General features: G+C 46.4%; 1 protein-coding gene across 2 annotated transcripts in view; it reads right to left on the bottom strand.

The window, feature by feature from the left end:
* Positions 1 to 14,696, bottom strand: part of RNF182 (ring finger protein 182) — a 129,961-nt gene that overhangs the window by 23,697 nt on the left and 91,568 nt on the right. The window lies entirely within an intron of this gene.

The raw sequence follows: 14,696 nt of genomic DNA, 5'->3' as shown, positions 1-14,696 counted from the left end.
TGCCTTGCGAAAGTATTTGGCTCCCTTGAATTTTTCAACCTTTTCCCACATTTCAGGCTTCAAATATAAAGATAAAAATTTTAATGTTATGGTGAAGAATCAACAAGTGGGACACAATTGTGAAGTTGAACGAAATTTATTGCTTTTTATAAACTTTTTTAAAAAATAAAGAACTGAAAAGTGGGGTGCGCAATATTATTCGTCCCCTTTAAGTTAATACTTTGTAGCACCACCTTTTGCTGCAATTACACCTGCAAGTTGTTTGGGGTATGTGTCTATCAGTTTTGCACATCGAGAGACTGAAATTCTTGCCCATTCTTCCTGTGCGAATAGCTCGAGCTGAGTGAGGTTGGATGGAGAGCGTTTGTGAGCAGCAGTTTTCAGCTCTTTCCACAGATTCTTGATTGGATTCAGGTCTGGACTGTGACTTGGCCATTCTAACACCTGGATACGTTTATTTGTGAACTATTCCATTGTAGATTTTGCTTTCTGTTTGGGATCATTATCTTGTTGGAAGACAAATCTCCGTCCCAGTCCCAGGTCTTTTGCAGACTCCAACAGGTTTTCTTTAAGAATGGTCCTGTATTTGGCTCCATCCATCTTCCCATCAATTTTAACCAACTTCCCTGTCGCTGCTGAAGAAAAGCAGGCCCAAACCATGATGCTGCCACCACCATGTTTTACAGTGGAGATGGTGTGTTCAGGGTGATGAGCTGTGTTGCTTTTACGCCAAACATATCATTTGGCATTGTGCCCAAATAGTTCAATTTTGGTTTCATCTGACCAAAGCACCTTTTTTCACATGTTTGGTGTATCTGCCAGGTGGCTTGTGGCAAACATTAAACAACATTTTTTATGGATATCTTTGAGAAATGGCTTTCTTCTTGCCACTCTTCCATAAAGGACAGATTTGTGCAGTGTACGACTGATTGTTGTCCTATGGACAGACTCTCCCACCTCAGCTGTGGATCTCTGCAGTTCATCCAGAGTGATTAAGGGCCTCTTGGCTGCCTCTCTGATCAGTCTTCTCTTTGTGTGAGATAAAAGTTTGGAATGCCGGCCGGGTCTTGGTAGATTTGCAGTGGTATGATACTCCTTCCATTCAATATGATCGCTTGCACAGTGCTCCTTGGGATGTTTAAAGTCTTGGAAATCTTTTTGTAACCAAATCCGGCTTTAAACTTCTCCAGAATAGTATCACAGACCTGCCTGTCGTGTTCCTTGGTCTTCATAATGTTATCTGCGCTTTAAACAGAACACTGAGACTATCACAGAGCAGGTGCATTTATACGGAGACTTGATTACACACAGGTGGCTTATATTTATCATCATCAGTCATTTAGGACAACATTGGATCATTCAGAGATCCTCAATGAACTTCTGGAGTGAGTTTACTGCACTGAAAGTAAAGGGGATGAATAATATTGCACGGCCCACTTTTCAGTTATTTTTTTTAAAAAGTTTAAAATAAGAATAAATTTCATTCAACTTCACAATTGTGTCCTACTTGTTGTTGATTCTTCACCAGAACATTAAAATTTGTATCTTTATGTTTGAAGCCTTAAATGTGGGAAAAGTTTGAAAAATCCAAGGGAGCCGAATACTTTCACAAGGCACTGTACTTATGGCAAGCTCTATGTGGTAGGAGACTCATACTGACGATCAGCAACTTACCTTGGAGTTAGGGTCAAGTCTGAACCCCTAGAGGTTTGGTTCAGCTGCCCCCACCGCACCGAACTTCCATGGATTTGCTCATCTCTAGTAGAGATTAAAACTTTTTTCTTCAAGTTGGAGGAAGTACCATGTTGGTTTTTGAGGGGTGTAGGAATTCTACCTCACTTTAGGCAGCTGGGTAGCGTTCACACAGGCACAAGGTTCTTGTTTCAAAACAGTGAGCAGTTTATTACAGGTTCATAAACAGTTCACAGGTCACAAAAACAAAATGACCTTTCCTTGGCATAAAAGGTATAACAAAATCAAAATAGTTCATGCATCAGGCACAGGAATATCAGTTCAGGCTCACCATAAAGTCCATATTCAGTTTTCCAGGTCCTGTATGAGAGAACAGCCCCAATAGGTCTTTTCACTTCTTGCTCACAGCCAGACCACAGTCTCTCACCCGTACAGCAATCCAAGCCCTTCTTCTAGCCTGTTCGATCCGCAACAAAGAGTTCTCTGCAGCTCCCATCAGAATCCACACATTGCTCTGATCCCCCCTTGAACCCATTTCCTGATACTAGGAAAAAGCTAGGCAGGTGCATCTACTCAAACCCTTCAGAGATAGGATATAAACCTGTCCTTCCCTTCTTTCCTACAAATGATTTTCCATGAAACAGTTTTTGATCATATTTTTTGTACATGCCATTTATGTACTTGTACAAGTTAATCATGCTCCCCTTAGACATCTCTTCTCAACACTAAATAAAAATAATTCTTTTTATTTTTTCTACCTTTTTTGATTTTTTTCTAACTCCAAGCCACACTTTTTATGAGTTGGATTCCGGAACTGAGCTACATATTCCAGCTGTAGGCACATTAGGAACTAACAGAGAAAACGGTGTATAACAGGGCACAGCAGACCATGAATGAAGGAATAATGATTTATTTTATTGCACTATGTGTTTCAAGGATTGTGCTGTCATCTTCCTCAGGTGATCTTCCCTGTCACACGTGGAGACACTGCTCCACCACCAGCTGCAGATTTCTCTGTGTGCCGATGTCTGAGTCCTCGCGACCACTGTAGTTGTGCAGGGGTGCACAACCATCGGGGTGCGTAGTACCTTGCATTTAATTTATGCTCACCACTTTTAGCAGGTTCCCACAGAAGCGCATCCTGTTTTTTATTTTATTCTTACATGCATTGAAGATGTAGGTTCACTAGTGTGATGCCCTGGCGCCGCCAGGTGGTCACACACACAATAGGGCCCCCACATAACACCATCCCTCACAAGGTTACACCAGAGCCAACAAAACCCTAGTCACCCCCTCCAGGGTAGGAAAAGCACACAAGTGGGCAGAACCAGGCGGAAGGGCAATGCCCACCTAGGGCTCTAGAGAACCCGGGGCGGGAAAAAGTGCAGTTTATGTTTGAAGTTCAGTTGAACTGAGTTTGAGTAGAGAGGGGAGAGGAGAAAGTCAAGATCAAGTAAAGCCAGAGAGGAAAAGCGTCGGGGTTGGAGCACCGGCGTACTGGCTACGTGGCAGACGGTGGTCTGTGTCTGTCAGGAGATGGGAAGACGGCTGCCGGAGATCCGAGGTGGACCGGGACAGGGTAGGAGCTCGCCGGTACCGACACTGGAGAACCGACCTGGAAACCGTGCACAGAGGGGGTACCTGGACCCTGAAGCAGAGATCGGAACCACCGACTTTGTTAATTAACCAGTTGAGGACAGGATTACAGGTCCTGTCCCACCCAAAGTCCCAAAAGCAGACCAGCAGCCCATCGCGGGGGATAGGGCATCCGCCAGGGCCCCTTTAGATCCCACGGGTCAGCGTCTGCAGGCAAGGCTCACACCCGTAGTTCTGGAAGCGGACTTCCGTGTTCTATACCGAGAAGTCCAAGGAGAACTAAAACTTGTGCAGAGGAAAGTGACACAGACCATCAACCCGGGTGAGGGACCAGAATACATCCGGCTGCGGTGGCCGGCCTCCAACACCTTGGTTTACCATTGGACTCATGTGATTCATTTTTACTGTGAATACACCAGCATCCCCCGGTCTGACCGGTCGCCCTTGCAATAACCATCCTCAGCACAGAAACACTGGGCCCCGGGGCATCCATCCCTACCTACGGAGGGGTTAATATTCAGCTGCCATCCCATTGCCCCCGGGTGCTCCCTAACAGCAGCGGTGGTGCTACATCTCACCACACACCGTGGGTGGCGTCACCAAGTGATTACGGCAATCCCCGTATATATATGTCCCCTTTTATTTGAAGTGTCCGCGCGACCCCCGGGTCCGGATAATCCCTCGAGCCACACTGCGGATCCGGATCCGAGCAGGCCGGCTGCTACTGACATGGGGGCGGCACACTAGCACTTTGTAAAGTGGTAATATTTTGTCCACATCCCGTAGGTCCCTGTCTCTTTTAATATATGAAAATATCTTGTATCCTTTAGAAGCTGCTGGTTGACATTGTTGTTATTTAGTCTTTAAACTACAAGAATACCAAGATTCTTCTCAACAAGTGACTCTCTTGGTTTTACTCTCTTTAGAACAAATAGTGCCTGGAGATTATCAGTGTTCAGATGCATAACTTTTTGTTTATTAACATTGACTCTCATCTTTCAAGATGTGGCCCAAACACTTAAGGGGGCTTTACATGCTGCAACATCGCTAACGATATATTGTCGGGGTCACGTCGTTAGTGACGCACATCCGGCGCCGTTAGCGAGATTGCAGCATCTGACACCAAGGAGCGACGATCAACGAGTGCAAAAACGTGAAAAATCGTTGCTCGTTGACACGTCGCTCCTTGTCCAAATATCGTTGCTGCAGCAGATACGATGTTGTTCCTCGTTCCTACGGCATCACACATTGCTATGTGTGACACCGCAGGAACGACGAACATCTCCTTACCTGCGTCCACCGGCAAAGAGTAAGGAAGGAGGTGGGCGGCATGTTCTGGCCGCTCATCTCCGCCCCTCCTCTGCTATTGGACGGCTGCGTGTGACGTCACTGTGACACCGCACGAACTGCCCCCTTAGAAAGGAGGCGGATCGCCGGCCAGAGCGACGTCGCAGGGAAGGTAAGTCCGTGTGACGGGTGTTAGCGATGTTGTGCGCCACGGGCAGCGATTTGCCCGTGTCGCACAACCGACGGGGGCTGGTACGCTCGCTAGCGATATCGGTACCGATATCGTAGCGTGTAAAGTACCCTTTAGATTGTCCATGTCACTTTGTAATTTATGAATATCTTCAATAGACTGTACTGCATGAGATTATATTAGATGAGATTAGCTCACAAGAAAACACAAAGGTTTTGAATCTTGAAAGTCACAAAATATAGGAATTTTTTTAGCGTGCAGGTCTAGATAAAGGATGCTGTTGAAATTGTATCACTTTTTTTCTGTGGTGGAGCTAAGGAAAAAAATGTATCTTGAAGCTTCCAAGATTAAAGGGCCATTTACACACTGCGACATTGCTAACGATATATCGTCAGGGTCACGGTGTTTGTGACGCACATCCAGCGTCGTTAGCGACATCGCAGCGTGTGACACGTACGAGCGACCTTCAACGATCGCAAAAGAGATAAAAATCGTTGGTTTTGGAGAGGTCGTTTATTTACCAAAAATCGTTGTATGTGCAGTAACGAGGTTGTTCCTCGTTCCTGCAGCAGCACACATCGCTATGTGTGACACCGCAGGAACGAGGAACATCTCCTTACCTGCGGCCGCCGGCAATGAGGAAGGAAGGAGGTGGGCGGAATGTTACGTCCCACTCATCTCCGCCCCTCCGCTTCTATTGGGCAGCCGCTTATTGACCACGCTATGCCGCCAAACGAACCTCCCCCTTAGAAAGGAGGCGGTTCGCCGGTCACAGCGACGTCGCTAGGCAGGTATTTGTGACTGTTCCTAGCGATGTTGTGCGCCACGGGCAGCGATGTGCCCGTGACGCACAACCGACGGGGGCAGGTACGCTTGCTAGCGATCTCGCTAGCAAGATCGCAGCGTGTAAAGTACCCTTAAGTCCAGGGTTTATTGCCCATTTGCCTCATACTGTTATCTGGTCTTAAAATAAAAAAAATGGCTCAATGCATACTAAAATGAATAGACTTCTGAAAATATACTGCAGATGTGTTTACAAGCTTAAGAAAGCACTTCTCCTTAGACCCCTTTTAGACATCCGTGTTTAATCAGGTACAAGTCACACGCATCGGTATGGTCATACGTGTGTCATGCGTGTGACATGTGTTTGCATACATGTGACATCAGTGTGTCACGTGCTGGAGAATACATGGGTCTTTGAAATAAAAAGATTTTCTATATTCACCTTTTTCTTGTGCTGATGTCTTCGGCTCTGCTGTCTCCTGCTTCTGACCCCCGCTCATTATATTCATTGATTATTCACTGCACTAAGGACCTGGAAGACAGAGCAACACGGGCACAGCATTGCCGGGGACAGCATCGCCAGGGAAAGCATCGCCGGTAACAGGTGAGTATCCAGCAAGCAGTGTGTGTGCAATGATGTCCAGGAGGTCATTGGAGTTCCCAATGAACTCTCATGACATCCTGATTACACCTGCGCTACAGCGGGTAACAGACTTCACGGGTTCATCAGAGTTTATTAGGAACTCTAATGACCTCCTGGACATCACTGCACACACACTGGTTGCTTGCTGAATACTCACCTGTCACCGGCGATGCGGCAATGCTATCCCTGGCGCTTTCCCCGGCGCTGTCCCCGGCGATGTTGTCCTCGGCGATGCTGTCCCCGAGGCTGTCCCCGTGATGCTCCGGCTTCCAGGTTGTCAGTGCAATGAATAATCAATGAATATAATGAGTGGGGGTCAGAAGCAGGAGACAGCAGAGCTGAAGAAAACAGTGCTGGATACAGGTCAATATAGAAAATATTTTTATATCAAAGACCCATGTTTTCTCCGGTTCCTGTCACACTGATATCACATGGATCACATCAGTGTGCGAGTTGTGTGACACCCATGCTACCGGAGAAAAAACGGACATGTGTGCATGAGGGGCCACGAGGGTCACATGGTCCGTGTGAAAACACGGCCGTGTGATTAACTCCAGAGAATAACATGGTTACGTGTAGCATCCGTGTTAAAAACAAATGTCACATGTACCTGAAACACGGACGTCTGAAAGGGGCCTTAAACGGAACATTTCACACTATATGTGCAGTCTAAAGGGTACTTTACACACTGCGACATCGCTAGTGATTGCTAGCGATGTCGAGCGAGATAGCACCCGCCCCCGTCGTATTTGCAACATTTGGTGATCGCTGCCATAGCGAACATTATCGCTATGGCAGCGTCACACGCACATACCTGTGCAGCGACGTCGCTGTGACCGCCGAACAATCCCTCCTTCAAGGGGGAGGTGCATTCGGCGTCACAGCGACGTCACCGCGACGTCACTAAGCGGCTATCCAATAGAAGCAGAGGGGTGGAGATGAGCGGGACGTAACATCCTGCCCACCTCCTTCCTTCCGCATTGCCGGGGGATGCAGGTAAGGAGATGTTTGCCGTTCCTGCGGTGTCACACATAGCGATGTGTGCTGCAGCAGGAACGACAAACAATATCGTACCTGCAGCAGCAACGATATTAAGGAAAGGAGCGATGTGTCAACGATCACCGTTTTTGGACGATTTTGAGATCGTTGATTGTCGCTCCTTGGTGTCACATGCTGCGATGTCACTACCGGCACCGGATGTGCGTCACTAACGACGTGATCCCGACGATATATTGGTAGCGATGTCACAGCGTGTAAAGCACCCTTTATGTGCGGGCTGCACGCTATAGAGCAGGAGGAGCTGAACAGATTCATAGAATTTTATCATACTTTCTAACAGTCATGATTTTGCAGTCAATAGGTGGAAGATATTAGGCAATGATTGACAGCTATCTCTAGATTTAGCATAGTGTAAATGAATACTATACAACGTAAACTGATTCTGCTTCCTTATCAAAACAAAGGTCTCCTGATCCTTGCCTGAGTATTACCATAGTATTTTGGTCTTTTTGATTTCTAGACTGACATTGATTTACTTAGTCTGCATGTGTTTGACCCTGATAATTATATTTTAGACTTTGTCTCCTGTTTCATCCCTTTGATTGCTGTCTAGTGTGCATCTCTCCAATTTGACTTCTTGGATTTCTGGCTCTGTAGCCTTCATTTCTTATTCTGAAATTGTTTGTCCTGGCAGATTACCCAGTTGTAAGCCACAGCTTCAATTTCACTACCATTCTCTGTTATTTTTACAGTCAATATGTGCATAATATTATGACAGTGATGATGGAATCTGACTCTTAACTATAAACTTTGTTGCAGGAATTTTCTGGAGAAGAACAAGGGATTCTTAGGCGGGCTTTGCACACTACGACATCGCAGGTGCGATGTCGGTGGGGTCAAATCGAAAGTGACGCACATCCGGCATCGCAGTCGATATCATAGTGTGTAAATTCTTTTTGATACAATTAACGAGCGCAAAAGCGTCGTTATCGTATCATCGGTTTAGGGTCCGACATTTCCATTATTTGGCAGCAGCGACAGGTACGATGATGTTCCTCGTTCCTGCGGCAGCACACATCGCTGTGTGAGAAGCCGCAGGAGTGAGGAACATCTCCTACCTGCGTCACCGCGTCTCACGCCGGCTCTGCGGAAGAAAGGAGGGGGCGGGATGTTTACGTCCCGCTCATCTCTGCCCCTCCGCTTCTATTGGCTGGCTGCCGTGTGATATTGTTGTGACGCCGCACGACCCGCCCCCTTAGGAAGGAGGCTGTTCGCCGGCCAGAGCGACGTCGCAGGGCAGGTGAGTGCATGTGAACGGCAGGAATCACAAGATATCGCACCTGCGACGGGGGCGGGGATTAACGCTGCAGCGTCGCTAACACATTGTTACCGATGTCGCAGTGTGCAAAGCCTGCCTTAGGCTCCACACCTCCCTTATGTCAGGGCTGCACCAATTGGAGCGCCATGGTTCCACTTTCAAATGAAGGAGCACAGCAGCTCTTTTATTGTGTATCCTGGCATAGTGCATTCAAATGTGTTTGTCACTTGAGATTTAGCTCATGGTTGATTACTTAGTACGTTGTACTGCGTGCGAGGCATCTACCATGCATAATACGGATAGTTTCACCCAGAAAATAATTTTTAGATTGCTGCAATATGTACAGCTAAAAATTATACACCAAGACTGCTGTATACATCACATAGAATACACTGATAATGTTGTATATACATCACATAAGATATTCTAAGATTCTGCTGTATAATTGACATAGGATATACTGAAAATGCTGTATACATCACAAAAGAGACACTGAAACTCCTGTATACATCACAGAGGAAACACTGAAAATCTGCTGTATTAATCACATAGGATACAATGAAACTGGCTTTTAAATCACATAGGATATACTGAGACTGCTGTATACATCACATTGGATATACTGAGACTGCTTTACACTAGTGGTGAGAGAGTGTGCTCACCACTTCTTGATACTTGATCGAGCATCAGGGTGTTAGGGAATACTCGTTACTTGATCGAGTATTGCGTGTGCTCGAGCTCCATGCTTGAGTCCCCGCACAATATGTTTTGCAGCTTTTTATCAACCAATCAACATGTGGGGATTGCCTGCCATACACAATAATGGAGTAGCCATGTTAGCTACTGGCATTACTGTGACTGACCAGCTGCATCACATCATCATGTCTTATATAAAATCTGGGAGCATGATGTTTGCCATACTGCAGTTCTGGGAACATTGATCTAGCAGGGAGAGCTTAGATTACAACAGGCATATAGGCAAGGTTTAATGCCTTACAGTCCTTCCATACTTATACTGCCGCTGCAACCTAAAACCAAAAATCCTTTTCAGGGCTAATTACTGTCCTTTATTCTAGTAAAACTGCTGTAACCTTCATTGAGTGTAGGGCTAGCTGGTGGAAGAGGGATAATTTTTGATTAGAGCAGGCATATAGGCAAGGTTTATTATCTCACAATACTTATATACTTGTGCTGCTGCTGCTGTGCCCATTTACAGTCTTAAACTTTGGAGAAAAGGCATCCTGATGACCCTCTTAAAATGTTGAGTGAGGGATGCTCATTTACCATATTAAAATTTAAAGCAATCAAGGTCTGATGACGCTCTTAACCCCTTTATGACCGGTCTCCAGCGGTGAGCCTGAGGTAATCCCCGCACATGTCCGCTGATCTGATCAGCAGACATGTGTGGCTTATAAGCGCAGGTGGATCGGAGATCCACCCGAACCTGTTAAACCCTCAGATTGCGCTATCAAACACTTACAACGCGATTTAAATGGCTGCAATAGTGATTGCGCTGTTCCTCGTCGCCATCGGCGGCCCCGTGATGTGATCACAGGGTGCCAATGTGTTGTCAAGGTAATGCAGGGTCAGCTGTTGACTCCTGATGGTGCCATGACTTGCTTCCTCGATATCTCGATATTTTTTCTAAAATATGGTGCCCCAAACTAGACACAGTGTGCCAGATGAAGTCTGACCAAAAAGTAGTAGAGGGGAATAATTACATCACCAAGTCCGACTCCAGTCTCCGTGAGTGACTGGGCTGTGTGCGGCATTTTACTGCTTGTCACAGCCCAGCATCTTGCATGCTCTCTACTTTACTGCAGAGCACCGCAGGCAGGAGTGAGACTGGGCTGTGACGCTGGGCTGTGACGAGCGAAGGAAACTCCACCCACAGCCCAGTCACTCATGCAGACTGGGGCTGGACTCTGTGATGTCAGGTCAACTGGAAGTTAGCAAGACATCACCGGACATCAGAGGTTACGGAGCCTGGAAGTCACGTGATGGGGATGAGTGAACCACAATAGTGCCGATCACAGGCACTATTGCTAGCACAAGGTATTTGACAGAAGCCTTGTTTCTCAAAGTTATATCGATTTGGCTTGGAAAACTAAGAAGTGAACCACCCCTTTAACAACATCACTTGTTGGCAACTGTGTATCATCATCTACCTCTTGAGACACTAATTGCCGTTCCCTACCGTTGTCTTCTTGTGACTGTGGCTGCTCAAATATGTGGGCATCACTACACAAGATCTCCTCATGTCCCTCTGTGACGCCCTGGTGCCGCCAGGTGGTCACACAGAATAGACCCCTGCAAAACACCTTCCCACACAGGGTGACACCAGCCAACAAAACCCTAGTCACCCCCCCCCAGGGAAGGACAGGCACACCAGTGGGCGGGACCAGGCGGATGGAGAGCGCCCATCTAGGGGTCTAGAGAACCTGGAGTGGGAAAAGCAGTAGTTCAAGTGGAGAGGAGTCAGACTAGTGGAGTGGAGGAATTGAGGAAGTGGAGGAAGTGAAGTGCTGAGTCCGAAAGGAAAGGCATTGGGGTTGGAGCCCCGGTGTACTGGCTAGGTGGCAGATGGTGGTCCATGTCTGTCAGGAGACGGGAAGACGGCTGCCGGAGATCCAAGGTGGACCGGGGCAGGGTAGGAGCCCGCCGGTGCCGACACGGGAGAACCGACCCAGAAACCGTGCACAGAGGGGGTACATGGACCCTGAAGCCAGGACCGGAACCAACGGCCTCGCTAATTAACCAATTGAGGGCAGGATTATAGGTCCTGTCCCAACCAAAGTCCCAAAAGCAGACAACCACCCACCGCGGGGGATAGGGCATCCTCCAGGGCCCGGTAGATCCCAAGGGTCAGCGTCAGCAGGCACGGCTCCCAACCAAAGTACCGGGAGTGGACTCCCGTGTTTCACACCGGGAAGTCCATCACACCAAAAACACAGTGCAGAGGAAAGTGACACAGACCATCAGCCCGGGTGTGGGACCAGAATACACCCGGCCATGGCGGCCGGCCACCAGCACCATGGTTTACCATTGGACTTGTGTGATTCATTCAATTGTGAGTAAACTAACATCCCCTGGTCTGACCGGGCGCTCCGTCCCCTACAATCACCATCCTCAGCACAGAGACACTGGGTTCCGGGGCATCCATCCCTACCCACGGAGTGTTAACAACAGCTAGCTGCCATCCCAACGCCCCGGGTGCTCCCTAATAGCAACGGTAGTGGTACCCCATTTTACCACACACCATGGGTGGCGTCACGGACTGTATACAATATCCCCACATACCATTATTTCCCCCTTTTATTTCGAAGTGTCCGCGAGGCCCCCAGGTCCGGAGACCCCTCGAGCCACACTGCAGATCCGGATTCAAGCAGCCCGGCTGCTGACCTGGGGCGGTACACATTTGTACATACTTTGCAGAAAATTAAAGGGCCTAGGGCACAAGAATTGTGGCCACCGGGAATCCAGTCAGTGGCTGGACCAAATGAAATCACTATCCCTGCTCTACACCAATGGTTGATTAATTAACGTCTGGTTCTCTAACACTTAAATGTCTCAACCTTAAAAATCAGCAGAGCAACAACCCAAGAAATCGTTCTAATCACATCTGACATTTAAACTTTTTTTTGCAAACTAAAATTGTTAATTATGCTTGGCATCAAGGACGTTTTCAGTGATAAAGGAAACAGTTACATTAACTTCAATTACCACTTTATATAAAACTCTGATGTGCTGAATAATACATTCCTATGATGCTAGCAAGCCTGTGGTGTGGTTCCTCTTTGGATCATTTTGGGTGCTGTGATTTATGTGCCTTGTCCTAGATATTGGCAATTGTTAATGAAGCTTAGCACCAAGGACAAACTAGAGAAATCACTGACGATGACGTTGAGTTGTCCTTAGGACATACATTGCGTCTGTTCCTCTATAATTAGTTCATACTTTCTAGTCATGATCTAAATATACAGGGGATCCTGGAGAACCTATAAAACATGTATGACACTTTGGTGATATTTCAAGAAATAAAATGTGTGCTGTATATGAATTATGCAGATTTATGTTAATAAGACCACAAGTGTCTTAGTCACTTGCAGGATGGTCTTTTTCTGGTGATGCGTCCTGTTCCCTGGTGCAGCTATTTTTATTTAGCTTGTATTATAAATTTCCTCTGATCCAAGATGACCTTTAGCTCTAAATATAGTGCACGGCTGATTATATCAATGAAAACTGCACAACCTATGCTACGGACGTGTCATGACGTGAAGGAGACAGTTCATACCTGACCAGTCATTTCATGTACTGATAGAATTTACATTGTACTCAGGATTACATTTTGAATAAGCCCTTGCAAGAAAATATCATGTCAAATAATTGTGAGATATATATATATATATATGTATATGTATATGCTGTATATATTCTAAAAATATATCTAGAGGTAATAGAAATAGATATATCACCATACAGAAACTGATTAAAAACTGTTGCTGGGCAGCATTCTCATACGTTGTGTGTGCATTGTATTCTACATTTTTTTCTGCAATAATTTGAATAGTTTGACACATGGATACTGCCCATGTTAAGGCGGGAGTTATGCATGGGGCACGACAGTCTCCCTTGAATTTTTCAACCTTTTCCCACATTTCAGGTTTCAAACATAAAGATAAAAATGTTAATATTATGGTGAAGAATCAACAACAAGTGGGACACAATTGTGAACTTGAACAAAATTTATTGCTTATTTTAAACTTGTTTGAAAAATAAATAACTCAAAATTGGGGCGTGCAATATTATTTGGCCCCTTTAAATTAATATTTTGTAGCGCCACCTTTTGCTGCGATTACAGCTGCAAGTCGCTTGGGGTATGTCTCTATCAGTTTTAACCATTCTTCCTTTGCAAATAGCTCGAGCTGGATGGAGAGCATTTGTGAACAGCCTCCGATTGTCTCCAACTATCGTATGTTAGTGGCAACTTGATGTGTTGTCGAGTGAATAGCATGAATGCTTTATTTGCCATACTATACTTACAATAATATGCTGTAATAATGGAAACAGCCATCTTTTTGGCGACATAAAACATTATCTTAATGCTTATGTTTTCCTTTGAACACCAATGTACAGTTTGGCTCAGGGGTTGGCAATTAATTTCCTGAAAGGCCACATTAGAGACTGACTGTTGTGGAGGGCCAAACCAATAGGCTGAAATTCATTTTGGTCAATATTAATATTAACATGTTAATTACAATGATAATTACTTTATATTAATACTAGAAGGTGGCCCGATTCTAACGTATCGGGTAGTCTAGAATGTGTATGTAGGTTAGCAGATTGAATAATAACGTAATGAATGTACTGGATGGCTTAGGTTTAATTTGGTATTCTTATAATTGTTTATTGGTTTTAAAATGACAAACAGAAGAAACAGTTTTAACCCCTTAACGACCGCAGATACACCTTTTAATGGTGACAAATTAGGGTACTTCTTCTAAACCGCCGCTTTTTAACGGCAGTCGGAAAAAAGGGTCTAGCGCCCCCCAGAGTCGGAAAATTTCCGGGGTCTCAACTGCCAGGGGTAGCTGATACCCTGGAGATCATGGTTCAGGCCGGTTTTTCCGGTCCCCGCTCACGTGATCACCGGTACACACCGTTTACCGATGATCACCTTACAGTAAATGACCACGCCGGTAAAAAAACATTTATCTCCCATCTGGCATAAACAAACATGTCAGATGGGAGATAAATCTCATCCCCGGTCCTCTACGGTCCCCCGGTGTCGCCAAAGTGTCCCCCCTGACCCCCCCTTCCTCCCGAAAATCCAACATGGCGCAGCGCGCCGGCCGCATTTCCCCCTTTCCTCTGGTTTCTGTCGCATGTGCTATGACACATAACAGAGAAAACTGCTCCCCTGGTCCTGCCAGGTCACCCCCTATTCCCACCCCGGTGTTCCACATACCTGTCGGAGCTCCGATCCCCCGCGGCCCCCTCCTCCTTCACAGTGAACGCCAGTCACACGTGCAGAGCGCGGCTGTCAGCTCAGCTTCCTGGTTTGCTTTCAGAGACGCTGGCTGCTGCTGCTCGGCACACTGCAGCTGTGACCCGGGGAGGGTGGGTGCAAATTCTTTGCACCCACTCTCCTCACATAGAGGGTCTGCACTCCTAGAAAATGGGGGATA

This window comes from Anomaloglossus baeobatrachus, chromosome 6 (assembly GCF_048569485.1).
Source record: "Anomaloglossus baeobatrachus isolate aAnoBae1 chromosome 6, aAnoBae1.hap1, whole genome shotgun sequence".
NCBI classification, from domain to species: Eukaryota; Metazoa; Chordata; class Amphibia; order Anura; family Aromobatidae; genus Anomaloglossus; species Anomaloglossus baeobatrachus.
Note: the sequence above shows the minus strand (reverse complement) of the source record. Positions and strands in the feature narration are given on the sequence as shown.